This window comes from Triturus cristatus, chromosome 12 (assembly GCF_964204655.1).
Source record: "Triturus cristatus chromosome 12, aTriCri1.1, whole genome shotgun sequence".
Taxonomy (NCBI): Eukaryota; Metazoa; Chordata; class Amphibia; order Caudata; family Salamandridae; genus Triturus; species Triturus cristatus.
The window spans coordinates 523226898-523250763 of NC_140595.1; positions in this window are offsets into that span (position 1 = coordinate 523226898).

Sequence of the window (23866 nt, forward strand, 5' to 3'; positions counted from 1 at the left end):
TTAAATCAATATATATATCTGAGCCAGCTTACGGTACGCTTACCGTACGCTTACGGTAAGCGTACGGTGGCGTGCGCGAGCGCGATTCTGATTGGCTCTTAGATCTTAGTAAACATTCGAATCGGCCGAAACCAGGAAGCGGCGGCCGCCATTTTGTCTCTCGCACTGAGAGTGATTTTTAAAATATCAAGCCCAAAAACATGTAAAGGGGCTGTTTTGACAACTCCCTCCCACATAGTCATGTTGAGGGAGTCCCCAAACATCCCCCAAGTGCAAAAACGGTTTTATTTTTTTTTCGGCAATTTCGCGGGGTACGCTTACCGTACGCTTACGGTAAGCGTACGGTAAAAAAATAAAAATAAAAAAACCACTATCCACACTTACCCCACCCCCTGTGCTTTTGGTGGCCGAAAGCCACCAAATGTACAGGGCTTTTGTTAAGGGCAAAAAACACTATCCACACTTACCCCACCCCCTGTGCTTTTGGTGGCCGAAGGCCACCAAATGTACAGGGCTTATTATAAGGGAAAAAAACTTAGCATTTAAAAAACCGTACTAATTCACTGAAAAAACCATAGGTTTCACACACGTTATAGTTAGGAATTAGCATTTAAAAAACCTTGCAAATTCACTGAAAAAACCATAGGTTTCACACATGTTATAGTTAGCGGAAATTTTACTGATAAAAAACCAGTGAAATTCCCCCGTTATAGTTAGCGCAGGCAACTATAACTCACGCGACTGCAATCTTCTGCTGATGACATATGTGTCTTTATGAAAAAAAAATATTTGTAATATATGTATAGCTAAAAATGTATGGAAGAAGACATGGGCAAATAAGTGTCTAAATACAGTATTAGCATCAGCAGAGGATTGCAGTCGCGTGAGTTATAGTTGCCTGCGCTAACTATAACGGGGGAATTTCACTGGTTTTTTATCAGTAAAATTTCCGCTAACTATAACATGTGTGAAACCTATGGTTTTTTCAGTGAATATATATATATATATATATATATATATATATATATATATATATATATATATATATATATATATATATATATATATATATATATATATATATATATATATATATATATATATATATTGGATCCTCTGGAATGTTTTAAAAACCTTAAAGGTTTAAAATCAGTTTCACCTTCAGACCATTGCCCTGCGAGGACGTTGGCAGCGGCAGCTGAGGTTGCCAACGCGGAAGTGAATGCCATCATCAATCTCTCCCTTCAGAAAGCGGTGGTCCCTGTGGCTTGGAAGGAGGCCAAGATCCTGCCTCTTTTGAAAATGCAGTCACTTGACACCCTCTGTCCAGGGAACTACCGGCCCATCTCCCTCCTCCCTGCATTGGCAAAGGTATGTGAGAAGGCGGTTAATAAACAGCTTACCGATTTTGTGGAAAAGGAGGTTCTTCTTCACCCAGCGCAATCTGGGTTCCGGCCATCACACAGCACTGAAACAGTGCTGGTTGAGGTGGCAGAGGCCATACGGGACTGTCTGGACGCAGGCGGGAGGGCGGCACTTATTTTGCTCGACCTCTCAGCTGCGTTTGACACGGTCCCGCATTCTTTGCTTCTGTCACGTCTGGCCAGGATTGGTCTGTCAGGTGCTGTGTGGGGCTGGTTCTGCTCCTTCTTGTAGGGATGGTTTGAGCAGATCTGGATTCCACCTTGCTCCTCCTCTCCTCAGATAGTTACAATGGGTGTCCTGCAGGGTTCTTCCCTTAGTCCCCTCTTATTTAATATCTATATGACTCCTCTGATATATTTAGCAGAGGAGCTGGGGGCTAAGGTGCTGGACTATGCGGATGACACCCAGCTGCTTTTCACCTGGGCCAAAGGCGCGGATTCGGTATTCCGGGCCCAACACTGCCTGTCATCCATTTTTAAATGGATGGCAGAGGCACATCTCAAGTGCAAGGAAGGGAAATCGGAGATTCTGCTTTTTGGCTCATTTCCTGCGAATTTCAGAGAACAGCTCTGGCCTCCTGAGTACCCATGACCGACCTCCACTGGGCAGCCAGTAAAAAATCTTGGGGTCTGGTTTGACGAAGACCTCTCTTTCGCTGTTCATATCAAGAAGCTGGCCGGTGGCTGCTTTGCCCTGCTGAAATATTTTAGACGTTTTTTTCCCCTCTTGTCACCTGCGGCAAGGCAAACGATCACATGTGCGTTGATCTTGTCCCGGCTCGATTACGCAAATGCCCTTTTTGCTGGCATTCCGGGCTACCTGCTGAAGAAGTTACAGGTGGTCCAGAACACCGCTGCCAGACTGCTATCGGGTCTGTCATCCAGGGACAGTGTTCATCATCAGTTGGCCTTGTACCACTGGCTGCCTTTGGCAGCCAGAGTGAAATTCAAATTATTGATCATGGCCCACCGCGCGCTCCATGGGTGTGGCCCTCTGTATCTGCAGAAGCATGTTTCCTTCTATGCTCCAACTCGTTCTCTGCGTTCTTCGTCCCTTTGCCTGGCCCAGGTTCCTTGTTTCAAGCATCAGAGGATAGGGGGTAATTCCTTTTCAGTCGAAGCAGCAGTTGCATGGAATGCTCTTCCTTTGGTCCTGCGTACCATCCAGGATCCAGGCATATTTAGGAAAAAATTGAAGACCCATTTATTCATTTGAAGCCCATTGCCGCACCCTGTTGGTTTCGCGCCGGGAAACTCACGAGTAGCCGTGCGCGTAATAAGTATATATATATATATTAACACTTTTTTAACTTGTCAGTGTTTTAAGGTATTTCCAGGAATGATTTTATATGGAAAATATTTTATGCACATCTGCACTTTATTTGTAAAATTTTGCACATTACTATTCAAAAGTACTGTATTAATTTTAGGCAATTTACGAATTACAATAAGTTGCGATTGTTAGTAACAGTGAAAGCAACTGATAGTATTGATGCATTGTAACTCTGAAATAATGTTCAAACTCTTTGCACTATTATTTTGCACTGTTTCTTTAAAATTGCAAAATGAGCACTAGCTACAAATTGGTGAGAAAATGGTGGCGATTCCGGTTTGACAAAGACTGCGGAGGCAGTTGAAACGCATTACCTGATTTTTGTGGCTTTCAAATAAATCCGTTTGTAAGCTATCGCGAGCGTGCTGGAGTCTGTTTTCGCATACAGGAACAGTCGTTTTGAGGATATATATATCTATATATATACATATATATATATATATATTCACTTAAAAAACCATAGGTTTCACACATGTTATAGTTAGCTGGACATTTCACTCGTAAAAAACCATTGAAATTCCCCCGTTATAGTTAGTTCAGATAACCATAACTCGCGCACCCGCAATCCACTGCTGATGACGTAACATATTACATCACTCATGACATGGTCAGTGGCATCACTCATGACATCACTGATGACATCATCCTTGTGATAGAGTGGCGGTCGCGCGAGTTATAGTTATCTGAACTAACTATAACGGGGGAATTTCAATGGTTTTTTACGAGTGAAATGTCCAGCTAACTATAACATGTGTGAAACCTATGGTTTTTTAAGTGAATTTGCAAGGTTTTTTAAATGCTAATTCCTAACTATAAAGTGTGTGAAACCTATGGTTTTTTAAGTGAATTTGTAAGGTTTTTTAAATGCTAAGTTATGTATGTTTTATTATATTTTTTATATATTTATTTTACAATAAGCTACCTATGTATATAGTTATAGATTGACGACTGTATCCTGTAATATGGAATGGCTCGTTTAAAATGTTTTTATTTTTTTTTACCCGCGCACACCGCGATTTTTTGAAAAAAAAAAAAATGTTTTCTTCACCCTTCGGGGTCCTTCAGGGACCCCCTGACAAAGGCTAGGGGGTCAGGAACTCTCTACCCTGCCCCCTTTTCACGTTCTCCACCTTTCTTATTCACTGTCACACACAAAATGGCGGCCGACACTTCCTGATTTCGACCGATTCGAATATTGACTGACATGAATCCACCAATCAGAATTACGCTCGCGCACGTTAAGGTGCGCGCACCGTGCGCGCTTATAGATATTTATGTGCTTTTAACTGCAATTTTCTCAGGAACTACTGAACAGATTGACACCATATATGCAAAAGGCACATGCCTGACCTGAGGACTACCTCTTTGCCAAATTTCAAGTAATTCTGTTCAGCCGTTCGGGCTGTACCTTCGACTAAAGGTCCTATGGGAAAATGCATGGGGAAAATGCGTTTTGGGACCCCCCTTTTTTCCTCAGCCCCCGCTTGATGAATCACCCCGAGACTTTCAGGGTAGGAGCTGAGCAGAGCGCCCCATTAGTTTTGAAAATTTTGCGAGGATTCGTCAACCGGCGCCAAAGTTATTCAAAATAGAATTTTCAGATTTCCTATGGAAACACGGTCCTAACTATAACCGCGAAGAAATGTCCCGTTCCCTCGAGTGCTGCTCAAGAAGGACTACCACTCATCGGCATACTAAGACGGTGGTCCGGCCGTCGAGAAAGCACCACCCCGTGAGAAAGGGGGCCGTGAGGTCGGATGCACCGGCCTTGAAGCGGAGGAGCGGCGTGGGATTGAGGACATTTCTTCGCGGCAGGGGTTCACTAAGGACTTCATCCTTGGCAGTAATTGTGCAAAAGATAATTATAAAATGGTGAAATAAATTGCACTACATCCCCCACAATGCCTATAACAGCATTTTATTGGATGCTCCAATCAGGGGCGTGTCATTGTGGGCCAATGAATGGGGGAGCAGGCACACCTCTGCACTTCCTTTGAAGCCTCCGAAGAAGCGATACAGCGAAACGCGTCAGGCATTGCAAAGGCTGCTTTAACCAACCTGCCAATTCGAAGTTGTCCATACCCTTGACTGAGGCTGGTAACCTCCGCCGTTCCCTCGAGTGCTGCTCAAGAAGGACTACCACTCATCGGCATATATATATAAATATATGTATATGTATGTATTTTCGTTGTAAAGACGTGTGGAAATTCATATGGGTGGTAAATATTTTTGTGGTAAAGACATGCATGGTAAAGACTATTGCATTGAAATGGACGTGTTGTAAAGGCATGCATGGTAATGTCATGCGGGGTTCTATCATACATCCACAGCAGCACCTGAATATTATTATAAATACAATAAATACCACACTCTCACTTGAACTGAAAGGAAACTTTATGCCTGACATCAGTTTCAGTTTAATTCACGTTTATTTGGACCATAGGTCCTCAAACAATACATATATTTGATAAAATACATCTAAAAATACACATCATAAACTACACTAAAACACATCTTAAAACGTATACAATTATAAAACCCTCCATTGCCTAAATTAGGATAATTATTTTGCTAAAACTCATTAAAAAAGGCTACAAAGGAGTGCTTTCACTCTTTGCATAAATTTCCCAATAGCAACGGCAGTATCTAAATTGATCATTTCAGTCACCAAAATTACAGCCTGGTCCCTTGTTTTAATCTCATATTTCTTAAATATCGGTCTTAAAAACATAATTCGAATGTCAAGATACTTCTGGCAATCTATTAAAATATGTAACAGGTCACATGAGGTGCCCAAAGTGCAAGTGCATCTTCCCGTCTTATCAATCATTGAGCTTTTTACCACCTTATTTACATAACACGGATCCACCCCAATTCTTACCCTAAGAACCTCTCTTCGTATTTGACTATCGGGTAACCTGTCAACATAGGGAAAGCTTTGTTCATTTTTCCATGCGGCAGTCATAAAATGCACTGAGGGTTTATTCGCAAGGTAGTTTTGGTCCTGTACCTGAGATATTTCCTTCCCCAACATCCTAAGTATCTTCTTATGAATACTAATTATGTAGGTAATGGGGCACAATTTAACCTTCATCATACAACATAGCTTCATCATAATAGCCCTAATCTCTCTTGCCCATTTTAATTCGAAGTCAGCAGGATGAGACCAATTAGCCCTGAATCAGGACAGCTATCATGAGACATTGCAAACACTGTGGAAGTAGGAGGGTGTACGATGTAGACTGATTTTTTCCAAAAGTCCCTATGGGTCTCTAGGGCTTGAGTTCTTAGATGATCAAGATAAGCACAAAGCCCTCCTCACATACAAACTCATGTTTTGGGAGTTTGCTTTTGAAAAACAAAAAAGAATGCACAATGCACAAAAAATGTGGCACCGCTTCACATTCAGCTCTGCCAATCGCGCACGTGTCACACGGGTTGCTGCACTCTCAGCATTGAGGTACCAGCCAGGCATGCAGGTATCTTTGTGCATGCTTCTTCTGCCTGGAATGAGGAAGCTAGGGCCCCCGCTGACCCGGCGAACAACTGCCGGGCTGCCCGCCAAAACACAAATAGCCCCTTTGTTTCTAATGTGGTCATCATACTAAACCCAATGCTGTCTAAGCGAAACTGCAGCGCAGTCAGAATGTCTAACCTGTAATCTCTCTTTTAAATGCCCTTCCATATAAAGGGAAATATTGCACTGTTGCTGTTTTTTTCTAAGTGAGAACCCAAATGTATATTGGCTGCTTACTGTGTTGTTTGTTTTTTAAACGTTTAGTAAATTGTTGCAGTGTGTTATATAAATACAGTTTTGTATATTTATTTTTTAAATTGAAAAATTAATTAAAAATAAATATTTTTTAACTTAATTGTAATTAATTTGGGTATTTACCTTAATCCTATGTAGAATAATATATGGATATCACTTTTTAATTTCTGTGGTAAATGTTCACAAACATTAAAACTAAGATGCATTTTTAAAATTTAAATAAAGATGTGCACAAACATTGAACTATTATGCACTTTTTGGAATTTTGTTGGCCTATTTTATAGAAATTGTGCACCTCACAGCTGTTAAAAATGTGCCACACCAAATAATTGGAAACAGAGGTATAATCGGGCTGGGGAAATTAAAAAACTTCTTGTAGGTCTTATGTACTGTTCTTGGGACAAGCCAATTAACCTGCCCTTTACAAGATAGTTGCATGTTGGGGAAACCTATCTGAGATTCCCAATCCAAATAGAAGGAGGCTGTGAGAAATAGGGTTATTGGTTAGGGGAGGTGTAAGACCTTTTCAAGGAACCACCTCAATTGTTTTCTGGGTGAAACACAAAAAGAAACTAAATTAACCTGTGCTTAAACCTCTGGTAGCTGGGCACAAGGCAGTCAGTCTTAACTTAGAGGCAATTATGCAGCACTTAAACAGTAATAAAGTGAAAACACAACACAAGAAAGATCCCACACCAATTTAGAAACAGAGTAACATTTAATTAATTATTTGACACCAAAATGACAAAACTCCAATCAGTAGAACCGGAGCTATGCAATTTGAAAGATTTAGGTAAAAATAGTGCCCAGAACCAAGTGCCAACTGTGGTTAGCTGGTCGCGCCGGACAGGACAAAGTCACACCATTAGGCCGACCACGAAGGAGCATGTGTCAGATTCAGGGACATGGTTAGGCCAGCTGAAAACTGTACCTTATGTACTAGTTGTGGGCATTGTGCCACGCAGTGGAGATTCGGAGGAGCGCTGCAAGTTTCTGCGTTGAGGTGTGTGGTGCTACGTCGGTTACGATCAGGAGCTGTGTATGCTGTGAGATGAGGTCTGTATTGAGTTACATCATGCTCTCTAGGTTCTGCTGAGGAGCTGCGATGCAAGATCCTGTGTCGAGTTGCCTTGCACTGCATCTGCTTCAATAAGGAGCTGTGAGAGCTGCAGAAGGTTGCAGCACATTGCGTTATTTTCTGATTGGGACCACAGCTGGCCTGGTAAAGCACCTTTATGCCCACTTCCAAGGATCTAAGACTGGGGAGTCACCACTTGGGAGGAGATGTTGGGCTCACAGTAGGCAGAGCCTAGGTGCAGGTTTCAAGGGTGTTGAAGCACATGGAGTCACTCTGGTGGTCATGGGTTCAATATGCCAGTCCAGTCTTCCTTCCTCAGGCAGCAGGGCAGCAGAACAGTCCTACTTGCAAGCAGAGCAGCAGAGCATCAGGGCAGTCCTTCTTGCAGCAGAGAAGCAGGGCAGCAGAGCAATCCTTCTGTTGAGTCTACCACAGGTCCAGATGTGATCTGAAGAGTTGGGTCTGAGCAGGGCTGGCTTTAGGGCAGTGTGACCATTGCAGCTGCACCTGGCGCTGACTTTGGTGGGGGAAATGTCAAGATAACTTTGTTAATAAATATTACTGCTGGTGAGAGATTGAAACTTTGTCTAGTGGCAGTTTTGACTCATCACAAAGTAGCACAGAGGAATAATGTGCCTGCTGCAAAGAACGGATGCCATGCAGATCACAAAACTGGGGGACATATTCACAAGGAACTATCACCGAGTCAACGACACTTTATCGCAGCCAAAGTTGCATTAATTTATCGCCCCATTCACAAGCTGGTGTTAACAGCCCACAACACCAGTTTACCTGCGATAGCAGCCACAAAAAACATTGCCACAGAGGCCCACCACAACTATCGCTAATGAGATGCAGAGTGGGCGTTCCCATGCCAAAAGCCGCAACAACATCACACTTCAACATTCTCAATGACCAGACAGAACTGCAATAAAACACAAAACAAGCGATAAGGTGCGTTAGCACCAGGAAATCTACACCTACTCTGACCTGGTGTAAAGTCGGACAGCAGCCTGCACAACAAAAGGGAGCACAGCCCAGGGCCACATCGGAAGGGCAACAGATGCAACCGAGCCACCCATCATGCGGCCCGGACACCCAAGAGGGCCCCAACACCCACCAACACCACCCCAGGACCACAACCCACATCCGGAACACCCCCCCACACCACCACAGACGCAGCGCAGACAAAGAAAGCGGACCCCCAGGAAGCGTACCAGCCTCACAGACCCAACCTCTGGCAATGTCACCGTCCACCACAGGCTGAAAGGGACAACCATCCCATGCATCCCGACCCTCATCGCCCAACAGGCCTACGACACCAACACAGCAGACAACCAACATCCCACCCCACACCAAGCTGCTGGCTTGGCTGCACCTGTTGGCCCCAGGCACCCCCCAACCAACACCCGCCAGAGTCAGAGAAGTCTAACTGCCAGCCACATCCAAGTCCCTCACACCTGTCCTGGACATCTCCATCACCTTAGTACCCCAGTCCCCATATGTCCAACACAATGCGCAGGTCACGCTGGAAGCCAAACAAGGACCATACGCCATAGCAGGATGCACGCATGTGTTGGGGGCAATCCACAGCACACATGTCCCACCTGTGCCCCCTGGTGACACAGCACACAATCACCGCAACAGAAAGCACACGTCCCACCCCAATGTGCAGGCAACAACAGAACACCGTGGAACCTCCAACAATGTCGCCTTCAAATACACAGCCAGTGTGCATGATTCGTTCATCCTTCGACAGTCCATCAGCAACCAGTGTCCCCAGGATGGCACTAAGGGAAATGCACAGCCCCTTGGCAAGTTCCAAATGAACACCCCACTCACCTCAACTCCACAACCATGCAAATCACAAATCTGGCAATGCACACGTCACAAAATCACAACCAACATGCACAACAACATGACCACCCACCAGACACGACAGAACAACTCACAATGATCACCTGGCCAAGCCGTGAACATAAGCCATCAACAGCATGGCACCTCAGCCACACAACAGCCGAATGTGGGGAGAGGTGGCAAGCAGGCATGTGTGAAGGATGCAGTAGGACCATGATTGGGAAAGTACACAATGCCAAGAGTGGCGGAGATGTGCTGGGCAGACCGCAGTATGCAGCACACACCCATATCCATGGCAATATACACCTCTGGTGAATGGAGTGTAGTGGACAGTGGACGCAACCATGTCACCACAGCCAGTGGGGGACCTCACAGAAATGTTGCCTGTTACGCCCCCCCTAAGCTTGACCGGAGTGGGATGGCCTGGCGTACAACACGCCAGCGTAGGGGTGTGAATGAAAAGCATGTAGCCCTGGGCGTGGTCCTCTTCCAGAAAGCCCAACGTCTCTACCAGGGCGGCGCCTCTCACCCCGCCACAAGGCTGACACCGTCCTCTAGAGCGGAGTTGCCTGCGACGCTGTGCAGCTGCCGGACCCCGGCATGCTGGACCACGAACCCGTCAGGCCCGCCCCTGCGCAGCCAGGCCTCACTGATCACCTGCCAACAGCGACATGTGTCAAGGAGGGCCCAGGGCTCACCATGTTCCGGGGCAAGCTCCAGGCCTGAGTCCCGTGACCTTGGCAGCCTCCACAGACCATCACGGTCTCCACGACACGGGCCCGCTTTAGTCCTTTTTCGTTGACGTACTCTACTGCCGCCTCAGGCCTACTCCCCAGCCCAGTATATCTCATGTGTGAAGCTGTGTCCTGAGTCATGAATGGCTGTGACCCCAAATCCGCAACAGGACCAGGCCCCACCCGATCAGTGAGGCAAAGTTCCATATGGGCTTCTTGCGACACGGGGTGCCACTAACCCTGTTCAATGCCAGGCGGCGACACCTGGTGCCACTAACCCTGTTCAACGCCAGCCGGCGACACCTGGTGCCACTAACCCTGTTCAATGGCAGCCTGCGACACGTGGTGCCACTGAACCTGAACTACGCAGGCCGGTGGGGCCATCCAACCTATGCTAGCGACACTCGGTGAATGGCACGTGCGGACCGCTGCCTCAGGCCTACACCACGGTCAGGTAGGTCGCACATTTGGAACTGAGTCTTGATTACACCATGGCAGTGAACACCATTTAAGGCATAGGACAAGTCACTATGCTCACTTCGATGTGGTGCCAACAAGTCTGTGTATGGCATCACAACCACATGTGTCTGTGGCCCTACACGGACTACTGCCCTCGGTCTACACTGCGCACGAGTGGGTCACAGATTTGGAACTGAACATCGGTTATTCAAAAGGCAGAATACATGTCATCGCACGCACGGAGAGGCGTAAGAGGATGACGCATTGCAGTCCGGAGGGAACAAGATCATCGTTACGGAGGTGATTGAACACTACCGACAACTGCCCTTGTGTCACTAACTCTGTGCCTCGCCAGCCAATGACACGTGGCTGTGGGCCACTGATGACTGCTGCCTCCGGCCTACACTGCAGTCCAGTAGGTCTCAGACTCTTCATTTTGCAATGGCTGAGTTCATATCAACATACCGGCATCATCGCAGACAGCATTACCTCTCAGCCCCGGTGCCACTAAGTCGGTTCCCCAAAAATCATGGACACTCTCTGGTCGACTTTTGGTGGCATCTGAGTCTATGGACTAGGGGGCAGTTTTCATCCTCATGTAGCTGATACCGAATTGGTGGTGGCAACGAGGCTGTGCATTCCACTCCTCTATTTGCTGCTTCCGGATAAAATCAAACCCTTTCGGAGTCATGCCCTGGAGGACAGCTTCCACTGTCCCCACAAAACCCTCCGCAACATACACCTCAGACATTGATGGTGACACGCTCAGGTCGCATGGCCCATCTGACTGCACCACAAGTCACGGTCCCATGGCTGGGTGCCTGTGCCGGCCGCTGTGCATCTGGGGCCACTAACTCTCTACTTGTCAGGTCCGGGACCCCTTCTTCTGAGATATTGGATGGCCCCTGAAGCGTTGGCCATGGGGTTATCAGCGCCATTTCTCTGTGGCCTTGTGCTGTACGCAGCCTCTGGGCCCATCAGCGTCCCACCAGGGCTCACACACCAAATCGAGTCCTGACTGGCCCGGACGTGGCATCACCGCAGGAGGCACACGCCACCACCGCCAGGCTCACCTCCAACCGCCATCTGCTAGAGTTGATACGGTGGTCCTGACAGACCTACGGACTTGCTCAGACCTGTCGTGGATGCCATCATCGGCCTGATACCCTGCTCAGCACTCCAGGTGCCAGTGACTCAGTGCACAGCAAGCCATTGTCCGTTAGTGATTGAGTTTTGTGCTGTGGAGATGTTGGGCAGCTATGTCACCTCATGCAGTGGGGAAGACCTGGGAATATGATGGGGAAGATGTGTCAAGTGTGCGTACGGGAGATGACACAGAAAATGGGAGGGCGGGAGGCAACATCCCCAAGGCAGGAATGCAGACTAGAGGTGGTAGTCAAGTCACACACCCGGAACCATTACTGGGTATTGCACTGTGGACTGCAGACGCAACTGTCACCTCAGGCAGTGTGGGAGACCTGCGACGTTGATGAGGAAGTTGATGCAGGTGTAACACACCCCACTGCCTCTGCATCAGGACTAACACAAAGGTACACAATCCTAGCAATTCCTTCACATGAGCGCGCTCATCTCTAGTGCCCCTACCTCAGTGCACTGCAATTCACAGAACCTCCTGACTGAATATTGGGGACCTCTGTCCTTACTCTAGCTCCCACCATGTTGCTGTGCAGTTGACTCTGTTATGCATATGTTTTCTATTTCCGTTGCACTGGTGTCCAATGTTCAAGTTGTTGCCAGCACCAAGCATTCCGTGCGGACTGGCTTACTCTCACCCCACACACATCCAGCACAGGCGTCACTGTACATGTGGCCCTGCCAATAAAGGGGCCGGGCGCACGTGCCCGTAGCTAGTTCGAAATGATATCTACGCGTGTCCCTGTGGTCTTGTTGTATGCATGAGGGCCCTGGGCCCTAGGACATTACAGTGAGCTGTGTACATCGGATGCAGACATGTCACCGCAGGCAGCGGGTTGGAGCTTTGCCATGTAGCTATGTCGTCACTCACTCAATTCGTAAGGGGAGTGGCCAGGGCCATTGTATGCCACGCCAACGTGGGTGTGTGACTGATATGTGTGTGCCCCTGGGCGTGGTGGTGTACTGTGAATGTGCATCTGCATGTGTCTATGGCAGTGTGGGTATCCTTTGTGGGGTGTAGGTTGTCCCTGAAGGGTAATAGACACCAACGTTGTGATCTAGTTTGCCTTCCATGGGTTGGGACCCAACCCACACCGGTTCGGCCACCTCCTTTTGGCATGCTGACACATGGCATTGAGGTGCCATGTGTGGGTGGGTGAAGTGTCATGAGCCAGCTTTGCTTGCGTGTGCTTCCTGCTGTGTGGTCTGTTGCAGGGGCTGTGTTCTCCTCTAAGTAGCTTGTCTTCCCTGGTCCTGGTGGTGGTTTGTGTGGGATATCCATGGGCTGTTGTAGGGCATCGGTGTCGAAGGTGTGGTGGTCCTCTCTGGCATCACAGATGTGTTGTCTTCTGTGCTCTGCTGGAGGAGTTGTGTGCCCCTCTGCAATGTGAAGGGGAGATGCATGTTGACATTGTGTATGTATGTTGGCGCATTGTTCTGGTTTACCTGCAGACTGTTTGGCATTGTACATTGTGACTTTTGTGAGGTGCTGGATTCTTCTGCGGGCCAGTGTACATTTGGACTACATGACGGATGTGAGGTCGTACGCCTACATTTCCATTTCATGGTTTCCTGCTCTGTCAGATGTAATAGGCATGTTTCTGTGCATGTGCGGAGCCAGTTGTGTCCTCTGTTCTGCAGTGTCGGCTTTGCGCATTGTACCACGTTGTGAGCAATGTGGGTGTGCTGTTCTTGCTATGTGTGTGTGCTGCAGTGTGCCAAGGGGATGAGGGACATGATGCAGGGTAATTGTGGGTGTGCAGTGTGCTACACCTCGTTGTGCATGTGTGCCATTGTGCCCATCTCCCCGTCCCCCCAGTCCCTAGTCATTACTCACCCTGTTGATGTTGTGTCAGGTCCTCTCAAGCTGTGTCCGTACTCCCTACTCCTTGCACCGTCTCCACACTGATGACTGTGGCCTGGGTTTCCTCCAGCTCCTCCTGTGGAGCTGGACTGCCACCTCCTGTCGCAGTTGCAGCCTTCCTGTTGGCAGGGTTTTTTTACCTGGCTTAGGTTATCATGTCCTGCCGGTGCCTCATGGCCTCCTCCGTTGGCCTCCTCGACACTCCGGCTGCATTCATGGTAGTGTGCTTGTGGGTCAGTGGTAGTGTTCTGTCACCTCCGTGACGCTGGTTTTGTTTTCCTGCGGCCTGCACCACGTCTTCCTCTCCCTTTTCTCCTTGGCCTTCCCCGTGCCCGTTGTTCCTCGCTGGTGGTCTGTGGGGGTTGTGGGGTTCACGTTGTCCTCTGCGCTGGGGCAGGGTGCATCCATGTTGCTCCGTGCTTAGGCTTGTTTCTGGTGTGTTGTTTCTGTGATTTTTATGGTGCATTTTCCCGCAAGAGGCGTGGGATTTGCAGGCCTGTGGCTGGTTTTCGCTACTTTTCGTGCCGTGATTGGCCTCATCGCATGAATTTCCGTATTCACGTTTCGCATTTTTGCGGCATGGTGTTGGTATTGACGTTGTCATTTGATGCATGATCTGGTGTCTATCGCATGGTACTGCCTTGTTGTGAAATCCGCGTTGACACAGGGTTATTTTCCCGCGATGGGCTGCGATATTGAAAGTTGCGTTACGCTACTCTTGCGGTAGTTATCACACGTTCTTGTGAAGATACCCCTGGGTGTGAGTGAACTATGAGTAGTAGTTTAAAAAAAATGAAATGTATGTCAGAAAGGGATTATGGAAAGATGAGGAGCACTGTTCGGGAGTGGTAGTGAGGGGATTCATGGAGAAGGAGGCAATGGGGATTCGCACCCGGTGTCACCAGCGCTAAAGCCGGCCCTGCGTGGGTGTGTTTAGTCCATTTTCAACATCAGTTGGACTTGGAGTCCCAGGAAATCAGCTCCAGCAGACACAGGTGGCGAGAGGGGGCGGAGTTGGTGAGCCCTTCCTTCCTGTGTTTGAACCACTTTAAAGTGCATCTTCTTCTCTGCAGTGTGGGACGCATGGGGCATGCCTGGATTTACCAACTATTTGATTGGTGCTATGGGACTAATCAATTGTAAGTTGGATATCATAGTAGAAACACAACTTTCCCTGAACGCACTATCTAGACTCAATAAGTAAATAAAAGTTTATTTCGAAAAATTGATTCCATAAAACTTACAATAACAATAAAAGAATCATTAAATACAGTGTTTCAAAATTGTCATGGCCAAATAACATTTCTTCAAGCCTATCATAAAACAATTTAAAAAGTATAAAACCAATTCTCATAACACAGCAAGAAGTAAAAACACGCACATGTGCAAAAAAGCAACCAGTGCATGCAACCAATTTCTCCTGGTCTAGAATGTAGGACCACTAGCTTTCCTTAGAAGCCCTGCCATGAATAGGAACATGCTTACAGCGAAAACAGTGTAAATGGACGTGTCACCCTTCAAGATTCTCAATGCCTCCAAGTATCTCAGAAAACCATAATACTTGCACAGTGGATGTATCCTTTTCTCTCTCGGCTTTGCTTATGCTAGACAGAAAAATAGCACGTGGTGTATAGTTACATTTGCAGATAGCGGACGCACAGTACATAGAGATAAATGAAGAGCACTCCTCTTAGACCTCCATAGTGCTGTGAATGACCCCAATCCCAGTGTGTATCATAACAACATTTCAGATATAAATGTTTGCTAATTGTTGGAGCAGTAGATCAAGGAAGGTTTCATAAAAGGGACGGTCCTTAGTAAGCAGGAATTGGTTCATCAGCCTACCAAGGGAGGAACTACAAGAGAGACTGGTTTGAATATACTCCCAATAATGGATTTTGAGCTGCAGCTTGGACGTAGCCACTATCGAGGCTGGTTCTGCCCAGAAGGGTCCAATCACTCAGCTTAAGGTCATTGCTTAGAAAGATATCTAGGTTATAGCATGGTCTTAAGTAGCACTTTTGAGCTTGTCATGCTGGCCAAATTATGGGAGACCATGAAAGTTCTTGGGGCCCCTATAGCGATAATCTCAGGAGTTCGTTATGGACCAAACGGGGAAAGTACCAACCCTTTCAAGGTGAGGGGGAGGTTAAGGCAGGGATGTGCGTTGGTCCCGTTCCTTTTTTCATTATATATTATTGTCATTGATAAGTCACCGCAGACCAGAACTTTTGAGCCACCTAGAATCAGAGCATAGCAGATTCTAATTCTGTTGTATGCAGATGATGCAGTTCTTTTGTCATGGACTCCAAATGGTTTACATCATCGGATTGGCCTGTTCACAGAATGCATAAAAGAAAGGGACATGAGAATCAATTTTTTTTAAAGAGTTGTGGGGAAACCTAAGACACTCAAACACACAATATATGGGGATCATATAAAGAGAGCAAAAACCCTTCTCATACCAGGGTATCCTGTTTGATGACGCTGGGATCTGGTAGCATTAACAAAATGCTAGAAACTTACCATATGTTGATTTAAATAAGACAATGTTTAGATCTGCAAATCGTTAGGCAACAAGCCGATAAAGGAAATGTTGGCCATTTATAAGGGGAAATCCCTCTCTGCTATTATGTATGGTGCAGGTATCTAGGGTATTTCCAAAACTGGTATTTTGCAAAATGCAAGAGAACATATCTTTTTTTTAAACAGATTATTAGCCTTACCACAATCTGTGTTGATGTTTGTCACCCATAAGGACCTGGCTATTCCATTTGGGAAGATAATAACAATGTAAGCCAATGCTCCTTTGACATGCGATGTGGTCAAAGCCTGAATTCTCGCTTACTAGGGAAATTGTTAAGAATTGCCTTAACGTTGAACACATTCTAAAAATTCTGCGGATGGCTTATATTCGAAGGAGTCTAGAATGTACTAACTTTGTACCCGGTTTCAATAACCCGGGGTCTATAGTGCAATTTGAGAAAAGGGAAGTAAAACGGTTATTTTTGAATTATAAATAGAAGCAGATGATGACATTAGAAACTAACGAATGTACAGTTCATTCCTATATGTCATTTATTCAAGATAACGGTATCCCACAGTACCTTTCCAAGATGTAGAATGTAAAGCACTGTTATATTTTGACAGGTTTCAGGTTGGGCCTAGTCCATCATAGGGTACCATTCCCTAAAATTGAGACCTGGAGTAAAGAAGGACCAATCTGCCCATGTGATGGGAAGACAAAACAATCAACTTTGCACTTTTGTGTAAATTGTATATAATTGCAAACAAAAGTTTTTTAAAAACAATATTGATGAGTAAAGATTTTATCGGTTATAAATAATCTTTTTTATATTTGTGTAAAATGGTAGAGGATCAAATATGCTATGCTATAGTTTCCTTTATTAATCATTCAACTCATTACAAAAAATGTTTGAAATATCTGGAACCTTTGCGCTATGAAATAGGTCTCTCTGACAACAACTGAATCTATTTATGGCAAATGTTAACAATTTTAAAGTACCATGTAATGTTATTTATTTAGTTTTATTTATTTTATTTTTGGAGTTTTATATAGCGCTGGCTAGACCCGGAGGTATCAGAGCGCTTTACATAGGTGAGAACGTAAATAGTTGCACAGTTAACATACAAGTAGATACAAACAACAATGTCCAACATTTGAGAAGTGCAGCAGAGCAAGGGAAAAACACAGGCAAACGCGGCAAGGAGCAGAGGGGGATCGGGAGCCAGGCAGAAGGCAGTTGGAATAAGATTCAAGTCCAGCAGACTGGCACCCACCAGGGCACGCCTGGGGCCAAGTCCATCCCACTGGGCCCAAAGCAAAGGCAGACCAATGTGAGTTTGGTGTAAAAAGGAGGGTTGGGGAGGCGGCACAGCAAAGCAGTGGGACGGTTTCGCTCGCCAAGCCGAAGACAAGCAGACCATCAATAGGCCATCAGATGAGGTGAAAATGGCGCCTCGAGATCACCATCTCCACCAATAGGAAGCAGACCAACTGCTATGGGAGTGCAAGAGTGAGTTTGTGCGTTCCGGCGCTAGGCAAAGGCCATGGTTTAAACCGAGTATGGTCTAAACCGAATAAAGCTATTGTGATGATGACATCAATATCAGTAACTACATGTCATTAAAAAGGTTTTTTTGCAATCACTAAGATATTACACTCACATCTACTGCCTGGTCACAAGCATGGCTCAATTGTTTGTGATCTATTATTTGTAATTTTTTGGTGAGTGATACCATTATGCAAAATAAACTGTACCTGCACAGAAGAAACATTCTGGATTATATCTCAAGAACATATGGATAAAAAACACCAATCCAAGAAAAGGCATCAGATAATGGAAATGGGGTTACAAAAAGTTTCATTCTGTGAATTTAGAGCTTTGTGCAATAAAAATTTACAATGGGAAAATGAATGGGAATGTCAAAAGAAGCACATTTTTATACCTTCACACCTCCCTTTATAACTTCTGAACCGTTTGAACAATCCCCACCAAATTTACCATGCTAATGGCTTCATTTTTTAAAGCTCTGCCCAGAGGATTAGTACAAAATGGTCAGCAGGGGACAATGGTATTTAAGGTACGAAAACATGACTTCTTAAGGACTCAACCTTAGCTACAGAAACATAAATGAAAATCAAATATAGTTTTGGAGACTGAGGTATTTGAACAGGGTTTCTAGTCAAATGTATGGCTTGATTTTCTTGGTTGTATTTTTTGTGATTTTGTTTTGTACATGATGCCTATTATTTGTGCATAGCTTAGACACTTTTAGTAGTATGATTTACAAGATTTGTCTAGAACAGTGTAAAACATGCTTTGTTCCAGTTACCCCAAAACACTGTAATAACAAAACAAACTCCTGCTACGTTCACCCCAGTGAACAATACCAGGGGAGTGCCATTTTCACATCACATCAGTTCTCAAATCAGTTCTCAGGTGTGCAATTACATACACAGATGGAGACACAAAGGACATACTTGGGTGAGAGCCACTAATCCCTTCAATACAATGTTGAGTGCCATCGATACTTTATTTACCTGCTACAGTTACATACCGCAGAATAAAGCTTTGTGTAATTGGTGTTTACAATAAAATAAAAAACATTCCTTTAAATAATTGCATGAGAGTATGTCAGCTTTTCTTTCGCATTCCCACTTCTGGGTATTTCTTTCCAATATTTGGATTGCGAAACCCAGAAACTCCACACCGCTAGCCTATCTCAGAATTCCCCTTGTACCGACAGTCCCATTCTACTTCACAGAATGAACATGTCAGGTCACTACACGCCTTTTCTGAGAGAAATGAATGTTTTCATTAACACCATGTTGATTTCCTGTCAAAATTTGCTGTTTGGTCAACCTCAAATGTAACTCAACAATATGTGGGCCGTACATAAAAACCGCTCTCAGAGAATGATCATCAAATATCAAACTTGACAAGTATCCGAAGGCACTCTTTGATATTGCTCTTTAATTGGCTTAATGCACCGATGTCAATGTGGATACTGTACATCTATCTTGACCGACATAAAATATAGCATTGGGGAGTATCTGTCATTAATCACTTTGTGGACCTAGTTGTTCCTATATATCTAGAGAAGCCTTCATTAATATCTCAACATGGTCTATTGGAATAGTACTATGTACATATTTTTAAGTTCTTCAACCGTTCTTAACTTTTTGGCACAAAAATTTTGCATCAGGATGGGGATTCCCAAAAAATCTTCCTTCTTGTGTTATCAAGAATTCGGTGGATATCTTAATATGCCTCAATGCTGGTAAGGGCTTTCTGATGCTAGAGCTAATACATTTGAGGAAATCCTGCAATGAGTAATAATACCACATGCTTATATTTAATTGGAAACTTGACATTGGCACAAATAAAGGTGCTCAGGTGTCTGGATACTGGATTACTGAGAGGGTGACTCCCAGTCTCCTTCCCGATGAGCCACTAGCTAATTTCAGAGAAAAATTAGAGATCTCTTTGTTAGGAAACATGTCCCTCAATGCATTGTAATGTGATATACAATGGCAATGTCTCCATATTTTATTTCTTTTTTGGAAGACCTAAACTCTTATATCAGTTAAAGAGCTCGACACCATCCAACTGTTAAATTTCTTGGATGAGACCACCTTGACTAAAGCTGGTTTCTTTGCAGATTTCACTTTACATTTTAATACATTTTCAACCAGACAGACTTCCCCTGGATCAGATAGGACATTTTGGTAGCTTTTCACTATAAAAGGTATTTGTAATATCTTCACCATTATAATCTCTTAAACGGTACATATGTACACCTTTAAGCTCTACTGCTGCCACTACTATAAATATTTTATCACCAAAAGTCCACTGATAGCCGTTTATGAAGACACCTTTGAGTTTAGGATCCAGAAGATGATGAAGGGGCTTATCTTTGTCACTACCCGACTACTGTACATGGCACCCCATGCAGATAAAAATTCTGTAGTATTCAGGATTTGGGTGCTGTTTTAATTGTCCAAAAGCAACTAGCATAACAAACATCTTTAAATGATTGCAATACACCTTCATAGAAGGAGGTGCTATAAGGTGTGGAATATCTCAATATCTGCGATTTTATGATTCGGTTAAATGCTCTACAAACTGCTACTTTCATCTACTTGTGTGGCATATAATGATGAATTGAGTTCTGTTTTAACAATTTCTGAAACAGGATTAAAAAAAAATATTTTCCAGCATTGATCTCTAATTTTAGAGGTATTCCTGCCGTTTGCTAAATATGGACTTCAATGCAGCGGTTACACTAGGGCCTGTCTTGTCCTTTAGAACCTCTTCAAAGGTGTAATTAGGTTAAACATATATCAGTTGCTACATGTTGTACTGTGTTATTATGTTTAGCAAAATTCTGAAGACTAAGCAGGTTTGCTTGCCATTGATAGTCACAAGGCCGCAACAAAGTAAGGCTTTTAGTGAGTTAGTGGAGCAAATATGCATCTTTCCCAGACAAACACTCCTTCACCAAAATTCTTAAATCTCTGGCTCCTCTAAACAGATACAGAGCCATAGCATTCCCAAAACTTCCTTGTTTTATCATTATAAATCTTTGCTAGTAATGTATTGGTCATATTACTCAGGTCAACTCATAAAATAAAATATGTGGGTTTTGCCAGTGGTTGTTTTAATAAGAAAGTAACCATTTGTAATCCGTAACTCATCTTTTGTATTTTTTATTACAAATTTGTGGTCGGTAGATGTTATGCTAGTTTTATTGCCAATGGCCTATAAGTATGTACACATAGGGCACGTGTAGCATTCATCAGTTTTGTTAATGTTTTTTCAGTGCTCATTCCCCATAAGAGTTTGTTGTGATGTGTTGCTGTTGCTCCAGTACCTAGGCAGAGAAAGAATTAGCATGCTGCAGACATAAACCACGTTTTCAATTATATCCTTAAGGTACTTAGAATAGGTAGAGATCATAGATCCTCCTGAATCAAATTCCAGTTTGAGGGGCTGAAATTGGAAAACTGTGTCTACCATTCCAAACAGCTTTATTCAACAGATTAAGTCATAAAAGCGCTTTACAAAAACCAGATAAAATTTAGTTAAATGAAACATCTGCGACAGTATAATATATAACCAGGATGAAAGGACAAACAAAGGTAACCTTTAAGAAATAAAATATAAACACATATCTTAAAAATTAATAAAATCTCATATAATAAAACATAGTTTAAAACATTTTGAATATTACAATTTACAGGGCATTTTTAAGCAAATTTGACACTTGGTTCAGTCTAACATCTACTGTGGTAACACAATTGGGTACAGTCAATCACTTCCTCACTTATCCTGGGCTAAACGTAGGGAGTTAGATCTTAATGCCCACGACCACCCTAAATATTTTGCCATTGCTATGACTATCGTTGCTGATGTGTCAGTACGCAGGATTCTTTCGGCATCGCTAGCCCTTCTTGTCCCTAAAAGCTTACAAATTGGTAACAGCCAGACACGACGTGGAACATCATATCCAGCACAAGCAAACAGTAAGTGAGCCAAAGATTCTGTACAAGACTTACATACCAGGCACACATCAACACAAGGTTTGTTCCATCTAGCAGTAAATGCTCTTAGTGGCAGTGTGCCTACCCTAAACTGGAAATACAATTTCCGGTCAAGCGGTTTTGTAATTTGATCCCAGTATGACTTCAGCTTCGGGATAACTTTACATTCCAGAAAAAGGCAAGTTAGGAAAGATGGCTCATTGGTTCTAAGTGTGTTATACTGGACCCATTCCCAATATTTATCTTTCAGAGCCTTCTTTGTGGGGATATTAAAATTTAAAGGATCGTTCCACAGTGAAATCATACCAATGCTAGATAGAATGTCTCTAACCGCCCATAGCCATTTTATGCGGTGAGAAGTGTCGGCCCTTATTATGTCTTGAAACCCTGCCGCGTATCCTGCAAGTTCGGGTGTAGTCCAGAGTCTCTGCCAGTACAGGAGGGGTCGGAGTTTAGCTATAGCTGCAATAGGTTTCCTCCCAAGGTCGTACAATTACGGACACATTGGGGTGCTTTGTGGTAACCTAGTAATTTTCATCAGGAACCTATTTTCTGTGGATGTAAGCATAGATAGATTCTCTCACCCCCACAGTTCTGATAGGTAGAGGGCTGAGCTGATGACTTTCAAGTTATAAATCTTGAGTGCCGGGCTAATGGGCTTAGTGGATGAGGTGTTATGTTCCATATGTAGCACCCCCTACAATTGCCTGTGTTTAAGGGATGCCAAGTCAATATGATGATTCCATTTCAGATTATCCTGAATGTTAACCCCTAGATAAGTGAACTCTTTGACTTGTTCTAGCGGCCTATCATTCATTTGGATGCCCCCCTTATAGGTCCTATGCGCGCTAAAGGTCATTGGTTTTGTCTTCGACACATTGACCTTTAAGTCTCGCTGTAAGCCAAACTCCTCAAAAGTTTTAGGGCTTTCTGGAGTCCCCTTGGGGTCTTGGAGATAATCAATGTGTCGTCCGCGAACATTAGTATGGGGATTTTTTTCACCTGCTAGTACTGGGGCATCTGAAGGGATAGAGCTCCTGCAGTTCACTATTCCATTGATGTATAATGAGAATAGCGTCAGAGCCATCACGCATCCTTGGCGCACACCCCTTTCTACGGGGAACGATTCAGTGACTTCAACCTACTTGCCCCATCTGATTTTAGCATTGTTGTCCTCGTGTAATCTAATGATAAGTGACAATAATTCAGGTGGCATCCCTAATTCTTGTAAAATATTCCATAGTTTGGCACGGGGTACGAGATCTAATGCCGACTTAAGGCCAACGAAAGCCGCGTACAAACTACCCTTGGCCAAAGTCACCGTCTTCCAATAAAGCAAGACAAACCTAAACACCTGATCTATGGTGCTAGTAAAAGCCCCAAACCCTGCTTGCAATGGAGATAAAACCTTTAACTCATCAATCTACTCTTGTACTTTATTGAGCACCAGTCTCCCTATTACCTTTTGCATACAGTCAATTAAACTCGTTGACCTATAGTTCCCTGGGCATTACTTATCCTTGTATCGGCACCATCTTTCCTTATCGTAGAGAAAAACATCCTCAGATATACCATCTGGCCCAGGTGCCTTACCAGCCATTATCGATTTAAGTGCTGTTTCTGCCTCAGCCATACTAAAGGCTTGTCCTGGTAAGGTGTTCTAATGATATCACCCTCTTTTACAACTACTTTTGAGGCATATGCGGGTTTAAAATGGTTCACTCAATCCTTCTGAGATACATGATTTTGGGGCTGCTTGGCCTGTCCTCCTCTATCAGATTTATATACTTCCCAAAACTGTTTGGAATTTTTCATGGCGCAAGCCTCCCTTAGTTCCTGCCATCTTTTGTCATCCCATTTTTTCTTTGCTTTTGTCTGGCTACCCCTATAGATAGACCTAGCTTCTCGAACTGCTATAGAATCGCCTACTTTAATGGCTGTCCCTAGGGGCTAGACGTGCCTCTCGACATTCTTTGTTAAACCAGTGGCCAACTATCTGATTTGGGACCTTTTTATTTCTGCCCTGCTTAAAAAAGTGGGTACGCAGATCTGCAAAACATTTGTTGTGAATGCTCGTTGTTTGGTCTAGGGTCGTGGGATTTTCTGCACTGTCCTCTAGCTC